The sequence below is a fragment of the Aegilops tauschii genome, chromosome 1 (assembly GCF_002575655.3).
Source record: "Aegilops tauschii subsp. strangulata cultivar AL8/78 chromosome 1, Aet v6.0, whole genome shotgun sequence".
In the NCBI taxonomy this organism is placed as follows: Eukaryota; Viridiplantae; Streptophyta; class Magnoliopsida; order Poales; family Poaceae; genus Aegilops; species Aegilops tauschii.
The window spans coordinates 423,610,230-423,627,524 of record NC_053035.3 but is presented as its reverse complement, the minus strand read 5'-3'; positions in this window follow the sequence as shown (position 1 = coordinate 423,627,524).

Sequence of the window (17,295 nt, the reverse complement as noted above, 5' to 3'; positions counted from 1 at the left end):
CCGACACCTCGGGACGGGACGCGACGATGGGACGGGGCGGCGGGGGGGGTGGAAGGCGAAGCGGCCGTCGACGGGACAAGGCGACGGGGGGTGGTAGAAGCTATAGTTTGACTGGGCGACGCGGTTGGACGTCACACGTCGCGCCGGGCACGTGGGGTGATGTGTCGAAGCATGTTTTGACGTTAGCTGGCGGACGGCAAAGGCCGCCATTAGCCACCTAATGTGGCTAAAGCATGGTTTTTGCCGTCCATGTTCTTTGCCGTCTGCCACCGACGGCAAAGTGTCTTTGCCGTCCGCTTTGAGGAAGCAGATGGCAAATAACCTGGTTACCGTCGCTCTCTTTGTCGGGCAGGTTTGCCGTCGGCGGCAGACGTCAAAGGGTTTTGCCGTCCGCTTTTGGTGCCTTTGCTGTCTGCCATGGCAGACGGCAAATAAGCCGATTCCTGTAGTGATTACTATATTATTTAAAATATCCTTTTATGGTATGTAAAAAACATGCCTTTTTGGCAAACTTGAGCCCTCCAATGAAGGGCTTTCCTGCGTATATTATCCTCTAATAGTACAACAGAAGGACCAAAATCCCTCAAGTTTAGATATAACATCTGATATTACAAAATTTATAGTGAAGTCCAAAAGGCACACATGTGCGAAGCCATCACATGTGCCTTTCATTTAAATTATGGGTTTTGTATTATACACGAAATGGTGGCTAAGTAAGTTGGAATTATTCCAAAACAAGTTACTGTGGCAAATTATATAACGAAGCCTAAGGCCCCCTTTGTTTGGGCTACAGATTCCTGAGAGTCACTTTACTATGGATTCTTGAGAATCATTTTTGTGGCTGGATTCCTGAGAATCATAATCTGGTTGTTTCTCAGCTTTAGGAGTTGTGGGTGTTGTGAAATGTCAGTAATGCCCTCGACTATTGACTATGATGTTTATATGCAGATTCAAGCACAAGTTATTTGTTTTGACTTGATAAAGTGAGAACTAGCACAAAAACAAAATATGTAGAATATATTTTTCGAGAAATGACACGATGGTATGAATATTTCATCTGAAACATGCATATGAAACGTAACATCCAAAAAAAGAGTCAACCCTCATAGTCTTCCATACGAAATATATCATCCCTATATCGACCAACCATCATAATCTTACATACGTGCACATATCATCCAAAATATGTACTAACCATCATAGTCTTACATACGTACACATATCATCCAAAATATGCACCAATCATCATAGTCTCATCAAGTAATATGTGAACCTATACTTGATCCGCCATCAATCAATCAGCAATTTCCTCATGAGTTGCTTTCATGGTCGCATCATCGCCAACCACAATATTGGACACATGCCCTGTGGGTAGGGGTTTTAAATTCCCTGGCATGTAGTTCTCATCATGATCACATTTGTCAAACTCCAAGTCTCTCAAATTGCTTTCTCTAATGCAATTATGAAGTTCCATGCATGCAATGATGATTCGAGCTTGCTTCCCAGGAGGGTAACTTGGCTTTTTTTTTGTAAAATATGCCATTTCATCTTCCAGACACGAAATGAACGCTCAATAACATTGCGTAGAGATGAATGTGCAAACCTAAATATTTCTTTTTTTCCCATTCGGTGAGAGACCTTGGGAAATTCTCGCACATGGAACTTTTGCCCTTTGTATGTTTCTTGTTCCTTTCAAGCCATATGTGTATACAAGTGTACGATGCAATCTATCAAAACAAGGCTTGTACATCCTGAACATGTTATTGCAATCTTTTGGAGTACTCAAGTTCTCGTAATCCACTATTGTCCGGTCTTCATATTGTTGAAACAACGATTTTCAAACTTTGCAAACAACTTGGTTGCTATGAAGTACTCATCACTTGCTTCATCTAATCCACATGCCACAACTTCTTCCATTATGTTTTCAATTTTAGTAGCAACACTATTCTTATGTGAGTTCATTGCGTCATATTCACTAATCAAGTGGTCAACCATGCGCTTGAAATCCCTTTTAACACGATTCTTTTTAGAGTTGCCATCTATCTTCCCTGGATCCTTCTTTGCCTTCTTGGCTTGGGTAGTCTGTAGTTCTTCCTCCTCGGTTTCATCCTCTTCAAGATCAAGCACTTCATGCTCTCAACCTGACATCATAGAAAATTCTCCGGTAACGTTGATATTCTCGTACAGGACACTCATTTGCTCCAAATTTACAAGACCACATTCACGAAATTGCAAGAAGTCCTTGTTCTCCTGAATAAATAAATCATTTGGCACTTGTCAACAAAAAAAATTCTAGTGCAATATTAGCCACAACACAATTTGATCTTATGAACATGACTTACTTCACCAGATTTTTTCCACCAGTCATCATCACCGACCACGGTGTTCGTTTCATCATTCCAACCAAGTCTAGTAGATGTGTTCTTTCGGATCAGCCAATCCCTATAAGTCAAAACATCAAGCAAAAAAATACGTTTTTTGGGGCTGAACAATTACCTTCTCCTCACAGGTAGGAGATGGGGTAGAGTTGGTACATTGATAAGGACAATTTACATATATTTCGCATGTCAAAGTGTGCCTATTAATAAATCTGAAAATTAGCACAAGTGATGACTATGGTGCATATATGAAATCTAACGGGAGTTCAACCTAATAATTAGCAGTTCATACACCAGAACACCGACATACCCAAAATTTGAAGAGGAAATATACACCATGAAGCGAAGAATTTATTTTTTGGGAGAGAAAAATATTACCTCGTCCTCACACGGGTAGGGGACGAGGCAGGGCAGGTGCAGTCAGGGGCCAAGGGGAACTCCGGCGCGGTGCAAGCAACTTCGACGGTGCAGGAAGAGAACAGGGGAGTCGATGGAGCTAGGGGACGGCGCAGGTGGAGCTAGCAGGCGGTGATGCAGAGGAACTTTGGTGGCCAAAGTCTGCTAGGGGCGGAGGGGCCTAGATCCGTTTGTTGTGGTGGCGATGGGACCGACGAAGGTGGCAGCAGCCTGAACCCTAGAGAGCTATCGCCTCTCTCTGCCTCTATTCGATTGTTGTGAGAACGTAAGCAGAGGAGACCCTGTCGGTGGGAATAGGTTGGGTTGTGGACACGGTTGCATTTTCATCGTAATAACGAGAAGAAGTTGGCCTAAATCTGAAAGAGGGTAAGTGGCAGCTCGGGAATCAGCAAAATCATTGATTCTGGCTTCTGGGCGCCTCCAACGCATTTTCTAAAATTGACTCTACAAATCCGAGGCAGGAATCTGATTGTTTGTTTGACAATCCAATTTTGGATGGGCTAGAATCCGAAAATCACTATCTGTAGCCCAAAAAAAGGCCACCTAAGTATGTTGCCACTTAGGAAGCGACAAAAGAGGGTATTGGATCATATAGCTCATTCATGAACTTAGTATGGTTCCAAAAAGGCTTTGGTCAACGGAACACTATTGAAGGTAGTTGCTCCATAGCTCAGTCTGAGGAATCAAGGTTCGACCAGTGATTCACATATATACAAAGCCAAGTCCACACAAATTATGAATTTTATGAAAGCATGAAAATGCGAGAATGTGCAAAGGTACACAAAGACATGAAGTTGTTTGATCCTTCAGACAAAGACTATACCGCAAGCGAATCATATTTTACACCGGTATGCCATAGGTGTGAAGTGCATTAGCATTGACTAGATTATTGACTCTAGTGCAAGTGAGAGTTTGTAGGAGATATGCCCTAGAGGCAATAATAACCGTTAATATTTATTTCTGAATTCGTAATTACATTTTATATTCCGTGTTATAACTGCAATGGTCCTTCAGTCTATATATCCATAAAGTCTTGGAGGAAAACCCATATGCACGTGTGGAATAATAAATGGTAAATGTATTCCTAGTCATGCCTCTAAGACTAGCTCAAGTGTTGCATGATGATCACATTTTCCTAATCATGTGAATGTCTATGCCAAAAACTTTGAGGACCCAATGTTAGAAGAACACTCGCATTGAATCAACCTTAATTGATGTTATGCTATGAGATACATTTGTCACAAGTTAATGGTCAACAACACAGATAAATTTAACGTTTGCATAATTCCTTAGACTATGAGAGTATTGTTGCTTTCCTATTAACTGACCTAGCTGATGATTTGGTGTAGGCTGCTGAAGATAACAACACAAAGCCTGAGACAGCAAGGCAACCCCATTATTTCTCTCCAATAAATCTAGTGAAGGTAATATGGCAATAACTCTTGATTAATCTATTCAGTTCCCCCTCTAATTTAGGTCATGATGCAGTGCTCGAGACACTCTCCACTACCAGTGATATATACAAGCCTGCCAAAATTGCCATCTGAATCTGTTTAGTTTCCTCTTTCTCGAATCCAACGGAAAAGATGTACGTTGGTGAACCAATTAGTGGCTGACGCAATGCTGGAAATCATGGAGGAATCAGAGGTGCACATTCTTGCGCAACAACAACTGATCGATGATTTCAGTGAGAGATAGCAAAGAAAAAAGAACTTGCTCACATGCTTATGGGCATCATCCGCGTTGATGTTGCAGATCGTTAAGCTCTCTTCATTTATTTGCACTGGCATCATTCTTTGATTGCCCAGTAGATGTAATTTCTTGTAATATATGCTTCGATGTGCTATGTTTTCCCTTGCATGCCGTATATTTGCTTAGCGCGGCTCGCACACCAACTTTCTGGGTCGAAAGCTCAACTGGCGGAAAACAAGCCAAAATATGCAATGAATAATAACTAGAACAAAGCAACGTGGGCCCTTTATCGAGAGGAACGGCTCACTGCCCATAATGGGCTGTGTAATGGGATCCAGTTACTAGCTGGGCCAACATTGGCTTGGGCCTTTGATGGACTGGATTTGCCGCTGTCCATAAATGGTCCGCTAGGCCAAAATCAATGTGGGCTAATTGGGCCTACATCCATGCAGGAACTTTAGCGGGCCCAATTAGTTGACGAGTCGTTAATAGGGTGAAAGCTCGATTGGGCCACAATAATTGGAACGAGCCAACAGGCCATTAGCAGACCGAAAATAGACCTCAATTAATGCTTGACCCATTTCCATATCGGGCCGGCCAAAATCCAAGCAGGCCATAAGTGGGTCGATAAACAACACGAGCCGTTAACAGGCCAAAAGTCAGGTCGGGCTAGAATTGTGCCATGGAGAACATGGGCCGCTAAGAGGCCAAAAGTCAGGTCGGACCTTAAATGGCACAACTCTGATGTGGGGGTGTTACACCAGGCTAGAATTGGACCATGAAGAACATGGGCCGCTAAGAGGACAAAAGTCAGGTCGGACCGTAAATGGCCCAATTCCTCTGTGGGAAGTTAATAGACTGAAAGACACACCGGGCAGGAAATTGGCCCAACTGTAGAATGGGTCGCTAAAAGGCCGAAAGACATACGACCTAAAACTTTACCCATCTCTAGAATGGGCCGCTAACAGGGCAAAGGAACCTATTTTATATGCATTTTATGCTATTTTATATGATTTTTGGGACTAACCTATTAACTTAGAGCCCAGTGCCAGTTTTTGTTTTTTCCTTGTTTTTGAGTTTCGCAGAAAAGGAATATCAAACGGAGTCCAATTGACCTGAAAATTTACGGAGAATATTTTTGGAAAATATAAAAAAATACTGGAATGAAAATATATCAGAGAGGAGTCCCGAAGCCACCACAAGGGTGGAGGGCGCGCCCCCTTCCTTGTCGTCGCCTCGCGGCCCTCCTGACTTGTCCCCAACGCCAACACCTCCTATAAATCCCCAAACCTCCAGAACAGAACTTAGATTGGGAGTTCCGCCGCCGCAAGCCTCTGTAGCCATGAAAAACCAATCGGGAGCCCGTTCCGGCACCCTGCCGGAGGGGGAAACCATCACCGGTGGCCATCTTCATCATCTCGGCGGTCTCCATGACGAGGAGGGAGTAGTTCACCCTCGCGGCTGAGGGTATGTACGAGTAGCTATGTGTTTGATCTCTCTCTCTCTCTCTCTCGCTCTCGTGTTCTTGATTTGGCACGATGATGTACCGTGAGCTTTGCTATTATAGTTGGATCTTATGATGTTTCTTCCCCTCTACGTTCTTGTAATGGATTGAGTTTTCCCTTTGAAGTTATCTTATCGGATTGAGTCTTTAAGGATTTGAGAACACTTGATGTATGTCTTGCATGTGCTTATGTGTGGTGACAATGGGATATTCACGTGATCCACTTGATGTATGTTTTGGTGATCAACTTGCGGGTTCTGTGACCTTGTGAACTTATGCATAGGGGTTGGCATACGTTTTCGTCTTGACTCTCCGGTAGAAACTTTGGGGCACTCTTTGAAGTTCTTTGTGTTGGTTTGAATAGATGAATCTGAGATTGTCTGATGCATATCGTATAACAAACCCGCGGATACTTGTGGTGACATTGGAGTATCTAGGTGACATTAGGGTTTTGATTGATGTGTGTCTTAAGGCGTTATTTTAGTATGAACGGTAGGGTTGTTTGTGTCCCTTATAGGAATAGCCTAATAGATCGATCAGAAAGAATAACTTTGACGTGGTTTTGTACCCTGATACGTCTCCAATGTATCGATAATTTATGAAGTATTCATGCCATGTTTACTATTGTTTTATAAGATTTATGTATGATTTGATTAGAACTAACCCGGACTGACGCTGTTTTCAGCAAAACTACCGTGGTGTTGTTTTTGTGCAGAAATAAAGGTTCTCGGAATGCGCTGAAAATCAACGGAGAATTTTTCTAGAAAATATAAAAAATGCTGGAACAAAAATCTACAGGAGGGGAGTCTCGTGGGCCCCACGAGGGTGGGGGGCGCGCCCACCCCCTAGGCGCGCCCCTGTGGCTCGTGGACTACCCGGGGCCCCCTGACTTGTTCTCGACGCCAACCTCTCCTATAAATACCCAAACCTCCGGAAATTAACCTAGATCGGAAGTTCCGCCGCCGCAAGCCTCTGTAGCCATGAGAAATCAATCTAGGCCCTCTCTGGCACCCTGCCGGAGGGGGCCATCATCGCCAGAGGCCATGGAGCAGGAAGCACAAGGGGGAGAACCTCGCCTCCTCTCTCTCGGTGGCGCCGGAGTGCCACCGGGAGGGGAATCATCGCCGCGGTGATCGTCTTCATCAACATCACCATCATCATCTCTTTTACGCGGTCCACTCTCCCGCAACCCGCTGTAATCCCTACTTGAACATGGTGCTTTATGCCACATATTATGATCCAATGATGTGTTGCCATCTGATACGTCTCCGTCGTATCTACTTTTCCAAACACTTTTGCCCTTGTTTTGGACTCTAACTTGCATGATTTGAATGGAACTAACCCGGACTGACGCTGTTTTCAGCAGAATTGCCATGGTGTTATTTATGTGCAGAAACAAAAGTTCTCGGAATGACCTGAAACTCCTCAGAACTTATTTTTGGAAAATATTAAAAATATTGGCGAAAGAGTCAAGGCCAGGGGGCCCACCACCTGTCCACGAGGGTGGGGGGCGCGCCCCCTGCCTCGTGGGCCCCCTGTTGTTCCACCGACCTCAACTCCAACTCCATATATTCGTGTCCGGGGAGAAAAAAAATCAGAGAGAAGGATTCATCGCCTTTTATGATACGGAGCCGCTGCCAAGCCCTAAACTCTCTCGGGAGGGCTGATCTGGAGTCTGTTCGGGGCTCCGGAGAGGGGAATCCGTCGCCGTCGTCATCATCAACCATCCTACATCACCATTTCATGATGCTCACCGCCGTGCGTGAGTAATTCCATCGTAGGCTTGCTGGACGGTGATGGGTTGGATGAGATTTATCATGTAATCGAGTTAGTTTTGTTAGGGTTTGATCCGTAGTATCCACTATGTTCTGAGATTGATGTTGCTATGACTTTGCTATGCTTAATGCTTGTCACTAGGGCCCGAGTGCCATGATTTCAGATCTGAACCTATTATGTTTTCATGAATATATGTGAGTTCTTGATCCTATCTTGCAAGTCTATAGTCACCTACTATGGGTTATGATCCGGCAACCCCGAAGTGACAATAATCGGGACCACTCCCGGTGATGACCGTAGTTTGAGGAGTTCATGTATTCACTATGTGTTAATGCTTTGGTCCGGTACTCTATTAAAAGGAGGCCTTAATATCCCTTAGTTTCCATTAGGACCCCGCTGCCACGGGAGGGTAGGACAAAAGATGTCATGCAAGTTCTTTTCCATAAGCACGTATGACTATATTCGGAATACATGCCTACATTACATTGATGAATTGGAGCTAGTTTTGTGTCACCCTATGTTATGATTGTTACATGATGAACCGCATCCGACATAATTCTCCATCACCGATCCAATGCCTACGAGCTTTTCACATATTGTTCTCCGCTTATTTACTTTTCCGTTGCTACTATTATAATCACTACAAAACCCAAAAATATTACTTTGCTACCGTTACCGTTACTTCCATATTACTTTGCTACTAAATACTTTGCTGCAGATACTAAGTTATCCAGGTGTGGTTGAATTGACAACCAACTGCTAATACTTGAGAATATTCTTTGGCTCCCCTTGTGTCGAATCAATAAATTTGGGTTGAGTACTCTACCCTCGAAAACTGTTGCGATCCCATATACTTGTCGGTTATCAAGACTATTTTCTGGCGCCGTTGCCGGGGAGCATAGCTCTATTCTTTGAGTCACTTGGGATTTATATCTGCTGGTCACTATGAAGAACTTAAAAGACGAGAAAACAAAAATTTATCCCTCAACTACGAGGGGAGGTAAGGAACTGCCATCTAGCTCTGCACTTGATTCACCTTCTGTTTTGAGTAAGCTTGCGACACCTAAACCTGCTTCTGCTATTAATTCTGATATGTCGCATGTTATTGATGATGCCACTTCTGCTATGCATGATACTTATGATGAAACTACTTCTATGCTTGATACTACTGTGCCACTTGGTGAATTTCTTGATGAACAACTTGCTAGGGCTAGAGAGAACGAAATTATTGAAACGGATAATATTGATGATAGTGATGATGAAGACTCTCCCCCTAATAAATATGAATTACCTGTTGTGCCCGAGGGCTATGTTATGGATGAAGAAACTAAAAGAGACTTTCTTGCTTGCAATGATAGAAGTGATCTTAAGAAATTATTAGCTAAACTTAAATAAAAAACTCTGAATGCTAGAATGAAATATGATCATGCTTACCCTACTTCACCTATCTTTGTTACTGATAAGGATTATGAATTCTCCATTGATCCTGATATTATTACTTTGGTTGAATCTGATCCTTTCTATGGCTATGAATCTGAAACTGTTGTGGCACATCTTACTAAATTAAATGATATAGCCACCCTGTTCACTAATGATGAGAGAACTCGCTACTTTTATATTCTTAAAATATTTCCGTTCTCATTAAAGGGTGATGCTAAGATATGGTTTAATTCTCTTGATCCTGGTTGTGTGCGTAGTCCCCAGGATATGATTTATTACTTCTCTGCTAAATATTTCCCTGCTCATAAGAAACAAGCTGCTTTAAGGGAAATATATAATTTTGTGCAAATTGAAGAAGAGAGTCTCCCACAAGCTTGGGCGGGGCTTCTCCAATTACTTAATGCTTTGCCTGATCATCCTCTCAAGAAAAATGAAGTACTTGATATCTTTTATAATGGACTAACTGATGCTTCCAGAGATTACCTGGATAGTTGTGCTGGTTCTGTTTTCAGGGAAAGAACACCCGGATGAAGCTGAAATTCTATTGAATAATATGTTGACCAATGAAAATAATTGGACACTTCCTGAGCCAACTCCTGAGCCTATTCCTAAACCAACTCCGAAGAAAAGGGGTGTTCTATTTCTCAGTCCTGAAGATATGCAAGTGGCAAAGAAATCTATGAAAGAAAAAGGTATTAAAGCTGAAGATGTAAAGAATTTACCTCCTATTGAAGAAATACATGGTCTTAATTTACCGCCTGTTGAAGAAATATATGATCTTAATCCATTACCTATTGAAGAAACTCATGGTCTTGATAACCCGACACAGGTAGTAAAGGTAAATTCTCTCTATAGATTTGATGAAGGTGATACCCCTCGTTATAAGTCTGCTAGACAATGCTTAGATGAGTTTGACAATTTCATTGTTAAACAAGAAAACTTTAATGCTTATTTTGGTAGACAATTGAAATACAATTCCGATATGCTTGAACACTTGGGTGATTATATGTCTAGAGTTAAAGGTGAACTTAAACTCATTAGTAAACATGCTTCTATGGTCACCACTCAAGTAGAACAAGTACTTAAAGCTCAGAATGATTTGCTCAATGAATTGAATAGTAAGAATAATGACTATGCTGTTAGAGTGGCTACTAGAACCGGTAAAATGGCTCAGGAACCTTTGTATCCTGAAGGCCACCCTAAGAGAATTGAGCAGGACTCTCAGAGAAATAATATTGATGCACCTAGTTCTTCTAAAAAGAAGAAAAAGAAAAATGATAGGACTTCACATGCTTCTAGTGAACCTGTTGCAGACACACCTGAGAATCCCAATGATATTTCTATCTCTGATGCTGAAACACAATCTGGTAATGAACATGAAACTAGTGATATTGTTAATGATGATGTTCATGATGATGCTCAACCTAGCAATGACAATGATGTAGAAATTGAACCTGCTGTTGATCTTGATAACCCGCAATCAAAGAATCAACGTTATGATAAGAGAGACTTTGTTGCTAGGAAACACGGTAAAGAAAGAGAACCATGGGTTCAGAAACCCATGCCTTTTCCTCCCAAACCATCCAAGAAAAAGGATGATGAGGATTTTGAGCGCTTTGCTGAAATGATTAGACCTATCTTCTTGTGTATGCGATTAACTGATATGCTCAAAATGAATCCTTATGCTAAGTATATGAAAGAAATTGTTACTAATAAAAGAAAGATACCGGAAGCTGAAATTTCCACCATGCTTGCTAATTATACTTTTAAGTGTGGAATACCAAAGAAACTTGGAGATCCAGGAGTACCCACTATACCATGCTCCATTAAAAGAAACTATGTTAAAACTGCTTTATGTGATCTTGGAGCCGGTGTTATGCCTCTCTCTTTATATCGTAGACTTGATTTGAATAAGTTGACACCTACTGAAATATCTTTGCAAATGGCCGATAAATCAACTGCTATACCTGTCGGTATTTGTGAGGATGTGCCTGTTGTGGTTGCAAACGTTACTATTTTAACGGACTTTGTTATTCTTGATATTCCCGAGGACGATAGTATGTCTATTATTCTTGGAAGACCCTTTTTGAATACTGCAGGGGCTGTTATTGATTGCAACAAAGGCAATGTCACTTTTCATGTTAATGGTAATGAGCACACGGTACACTTTCCAAGGAAACAACCTCAAGTTCATAGTATCAATTCTATTGGAAAAATTCCATCGATTATTTTTGGAGGTTTTGAATTTCCCCTTCCTACTGTCGAGAAGAAATATGATATTCTTATTATTGGGGATGTGCATATCCCCGTTGAGGTAACATAGTGTTATTCGAAATTTCTCCGGTTTCATGCGATTCGGAATGAGTTTGTTAACAAGACTTGATCAACCATGTTAGTGGATTCCTTTCGATGAGCATGAGATGGATGAAATTAGAAGCACAACCTTCTGTACCCTCTCTCTACTTTCTGTTATTTAGTTGAAATAAAGTAAAAATAGTATTTTCCTGTCTGTTTTCTGGATTATCCGTGCAATATAAAAATACCCCGAAAATAAAAGTTCTCTAAATGCCCTGCCAATTTAATATGATTTTTTCTGGAATATTTGAGAACATCTGGCACTGAAACATAGCAGGGGGAGCAAGCACCTGGCCACGAGGGTCCAGGACGCGCCCCCTGCCTCGTGGGCCCATGGTGGCTCCCCTCCACTTATTCCTGCACCCACACACTTCTTCTTCCTCCCAGAAAAATCACCATCCAGCTCAAGCACGAGTTCTAGCTCATTTTGCTGCGATTTTCGATCTCCTTGCTCAAAGCACCTCTCACAAAACTGCTTTGGGGGATTGTTCATTGGTATGTGACTCCTCCATTGGTCCAATTAGTTTTTGTTCTAGTGCTTTATTCATTGCAAATTTGTGCTGCCTAGGTGACCATGTTCTTGAGATTGCATGTCAAATTTATATGGTTCCAAGTAGTTCTAATGCATGATATAGTCTCTAGGCACATGTAGGAGTAGTTGCTACCAATTTTGTTGAGCTTGGTTCACTTTTATTTGAAGTTACTAAAAATTTCAGAATTATTTAGAAAATAATGAAGAGATTCTTGAGGGGCACATCGAGCCGAAGCTCGAAGGAAAAGCAAAGTGAAGAAGCAGAGAGGCCCAAATATAATCCGCCTCGCACCGCGGAGGTTCGGCCGTGTGAATGGCCTTCCGATGATTTCTTGAGAGCAGCCGGGCTTTATGATGATTTTTATGAATTGGCTGAGAATGCAGGCCTCACCGATTTCCTCCGCGACCAACGCGAACAGTATCTCTTACTCACCAATACTTTTGTGCAAAACTTCTACTATTATCCCAAGGAATCACCTCCTTCAATAGAGCTTTATTTATATGATGTGGTTAAGAAGATGGCACTAGATGAATTTTGCGAGGTTTGCAAAATACCTTTCGAGGGTAGCTTAGAGGAGCCACATCGTAAAGATGTGGACGAGTTTATTGATACTATTACTGTAGGGGAAACTAGGAAGGTTTCCGATGCAAAAATCACTAGCATACATTTTCCTGTTTTACGCTACTTTGCAATATTTGCTAGTCGTTGCTTAATTGGCCGCGGAAACTGTGGAAACCTTTGTGTTCCTGATATTATTATTTTGTTCCATGGTTTATTCCGCGATGACTCTGTTAGTATGGGTGGTATTATTGCCAAACGGTTAAGTCTGAACCGTACAAAGGGCCCCATCTTTGGAGGTGTCTATGCTTCACGCCTTGCTGCATATTATAACATACCTATTAGGCACTATGAAAAAGAAGAAAAATTGCTGCCCACTGTTTATTTAGATTATAAGAGTATGGTAGCACATGATTTTATTGTTAAGAACAGGGAAAGGGCGCTTAAATACAAATTGTTCTTTGATAAACATCACCCTGAGACTATTACCTTGCCTGCTCCTTCCTTGTTTGATTTATTTGCAGGCAAGTATCTCATTCCGCTGGCGGCCATTCATGCCTACCGGAACCCTACGTCAGCCACAGAGCCAGAGCCGGAACCACAATTTGATCCTCCACGACAGTCTAATTACCAGTGGGATCCGGAGATGATTGCCAACCAGTGGCAATCAGGGGCTTCTTCATCTCAGTACGACCCCAACTATAACGTTGGATATCCGCCAAGCCATCCGTGGCAATAAACCAACTTAGGCCAAAAGCCTAAGCTTGGGGGAGTACGTATTTCCCACCGACATTACATTTATGTTTACACACTCATTGCTAGATGTCGGTGCTCATACTCTTTCACTGTATTATCCATGCTAGTTTATTTTCTTTTTCCTGCTTTCTTCTTGTGTGTTTGATAAACCTTAAGAAAACAAAAAAAATCAGCTGTAGCTTTTAGTTAGTTTACCTTTCTTGCTGTAGTTGTAATAATTAAAAAGGAAACCCAAAAAGATTTCCCGTTCTTCTTTTGCTTGTTGGGAGCTTTCCCATGTAAATATTTTTATTTCTTTTCTTTTCTTTGGGGGTCGATAGGACAAGACCATAATGAAATTGTTGAAGTGGCTCTTATATGCATTATTGTTGAATTACCCAAGAGCCCATATTGCCTTGTCTTCTCCTGTTTATTGAATGCTTGCAGATTCCAGCTTAGTCCAATGCACGTGCACTCTTATTATTATTCACATCGTTCGGTCGTGCAAGTGAAAGGCAATTATGACGATATATGATGGACTGATTGAGATGAGAGAAGCTGGTATGAACTCGACCTCTCTTGTTTTTGTAAATATGATTAGTTCATCGTTCCTGATTCAACCTATTATGAATAAACATGTTTGCAATAACAATTAGAGATCATAGTTGCTCGTGCCATGCTTGATTAGCTATGAGTTATAATGGTTTACCTTGCGTGCCAACATGCTATTAAAATGGTTGTGATGTGGTATGATGGGGTGGTATCCTCCTTTGAATGATTTAAGTGACTCGACTTGGCACACGTTCACACATGTAGTTGAAACAAATCAACATAGCCTTCACGATATTTATGTTCATGGTGGATTATATCCTACTCATGTTTATTAATTTTAATGCATGTTCATGACTGTTGTCGCTCTCTAGTTGGTCGCTTCCCAGTCTTTTGCTAGCCTTCACTTGTACTAAGCGGGAATACTGCTTATGCATCCAATCCCTTAAACCCCAAAGTTATTCCATATGAGTCCACCAATACCTTCCTATATGCGGTATCTACCTGCCGTTCCAAGTAAATTTGTATGTGCCAAACTCTAAACCTTCAAATGAAATTCTATTTTGTATGCTCGAATAGCTCATGTATCAACTAGGGCTGTCCTTATCTTCCATGTTAGGCGGGTTATTCTCAAGAGGAGTGGACTCCACTCCTCACTCACGAGAAAATGGCTGGTCACCGGGATGCCCAGTCCCATGCTTTATGCAAATCAAATCAAAATAATTGCAAACAAAACTCCCCCTAGGACTGTTGTTAGTTGGAGGCACTCGTTGTTTCGAGCAAGCCATGGATTGATGCTTGTGGTGGAGGGGGAGTATAAACTTTACCATTCTGTTTGGGAACCGCCTATAATGTGTGTAGCATGGAAGATATTGCCATCTCTTGGTTGTTATGTTGACAATGAAAGTATGCCACTCATAATATTATTTATCTCTGCTTTAAAATGAAGCTCTGGCACCTCTACAAATCCCTGCTTCCCTCTGCGAAGGGCCTATCTATTTACTTTTATGTTGAGTCATCACCCTCTTATTAAAAAGCACCAGCTGGAGAGCACTGCTGTCATTTGCATCCATTACTATTAATTTATATTGGGTATGACTATGACAGGATCTCTTTTACCATGAATTACAATGTTTAGTCAGTCCTTGATCTTTAAAGGTGCTCTGCATTTATGTTTTGCGGTCTTAGAAAGGGCTAGTGAGATACCATCTTGTTATATCATATTATGATTGTTTTGAGAAAGTGTTGTCATCCGAGATTTATTATTATTGCTCGCTATTTGATTATGCCATTGATATGAGTAAACATGAGACCTAAGAGTTATTGTGAATGTGGTTAGTCATAATCTTTGCTGAAAACTTGAATGCTGGCTTTACATATTTACAACAACAAGAGTAAATAGAGTTTGTAAAAGTTTTTCTTTATCACTTTCAGTTTATCAACTGGATTGCTTGAGGACAAGCAAAGGTTTAAGCTTGGGGGAGTTGATACGTCTCCGTCATATCTACTTTTCCAAACACTTTTGCCCTTGTTTTGGACTCTAACTTGCATGATTTGAATGGAACTAACCCGGACTGACGCTGTTTTCAGCAGAATTGCCATGGTGTTATTTATGTGCAGAAACAAAAGTTCTCGGAATGACCTGAAACTCCTCGGAACTTATTTTTGGAAAATATTAAAAATATTGGCAAAAGAATCAAGGCCAGGGGGCCCACCACCTGTCCACGAGGGTGGGGGCGCGCCCCCTGCCTCGTGGGCCCCCTGTTGCTCCACCGACCTCAACTCCAACTCCATATATTCGTGTTCGGGGAGAAAAAAGTCAGAGAGAAGGATTCATCGCGTTTTACGATACGGAGCCACCGCCAAGCCCTAAACTCTCTCGGGAGGGCTGATCTGGAGTCCGTTCGGGGCTCCGGAGAGGGGAATCCGTCGCCGTCGTCATCATCAACCATCCTCCATCACCAATTTCATGATGCTCACCGCCGTGCGTGAGTAATTCCATCGTAGGCTTGCTGGACGGTGATGGGTTGGATGAGATTTATCATGTAATCGAGTTAGTTTTGTTAGGGCTTGATCCCTAGTATCCACTATGTTCTGAGATTGATGTTGCTATGACTTTTCTATGCTTAATGCTTGTCACTAGGGCCCGAGTGCCATGATTTCAGATCTGAACCTATTATGTTTTCATGAATATATGTGAGTTCTTGATCCTATCTTGCAAGTCTATAGTCACCTACTATGTGTTATGATCCGGCAACCCCGAAGTGACAATAATCGGGACCACTCCCGGTGATGACCGTAGTTTGAGGAGTTCATGTATTCACTATGTGTTAATGCTTTGGTCCAGTACTCTATTAAAAGGAGGTATTAATATCCCTTAGTTTCCATTAGGACCCCGCTGCCACGGGAGGGTAGGACAAAAGATGTCATGCAAGTTCTTTTCCATAAGTACGTATGACTATATTCGGAATACATGCCTACATTACATTGATGAATTGGAGCTAGTTCTGTGTCACCCTATGTTATGATTGTTACATGATGAACCACATCCGGCATAATTCTCCATCACCGATCCAATGCCTACGAGCTTTTCACATATTGTTCTCTGCTTATTTACTTTTCCGTTGCTACTGTTATAATCACTACAAAACCCAATAATATTACTTTGCTACCATTACCGTTATTACTTTGCTACTAAATACTTTGCTGCAGATACTAAGTTATCCAGGTGTGGTTTAATTGACAACTCAACTGCTAATACTTGAGAATATTCTTTGGCTCCCCTTGTGTCGAATCAATAAATTTGGGTTGAGTAATCTACCCTCGAAAACGGTTGCGATCCCCTATACTTGTGGGTATCACCATCCTGTGATGTTTTGAGTAGAGATCCTTTGTCTTTGGGTTGATTGATAATCTAGATTGGTATGAGTTGTATGTTTTATTTTGGTGCTGTCCTATTGTGCCCTCCGTGTCGCGCAAGCGTGAGGGATTCCCGCTGTAGGGTGTTGCAATATGTCCATGGTTTACTTATTGTCTGCGTTGCTTGAGTGACAGAAGCATAAACACGGATAAGTGGGTCACGGCGTATGGGATAAAGGGGACTTAATACTTTAATTCTATGGTTGGGTTTTACCTTAATGATATTTAGTAGTTGCGGATTCTTGCTAGAGTTCCAATCATAAGTGCATATGATCCAAGAAGGGAAAGTATGTTAGCTTATGCCTCTCCCTCATATGAAATTGCAATAGTGATTACTGGTCTTGTTAACGATTGCCTAGGATAATTCCGCACACCGACCCATTATTATTCCACACTCGCTATTTATAATATTTAGTAATATATTCTAACTTTATGATAA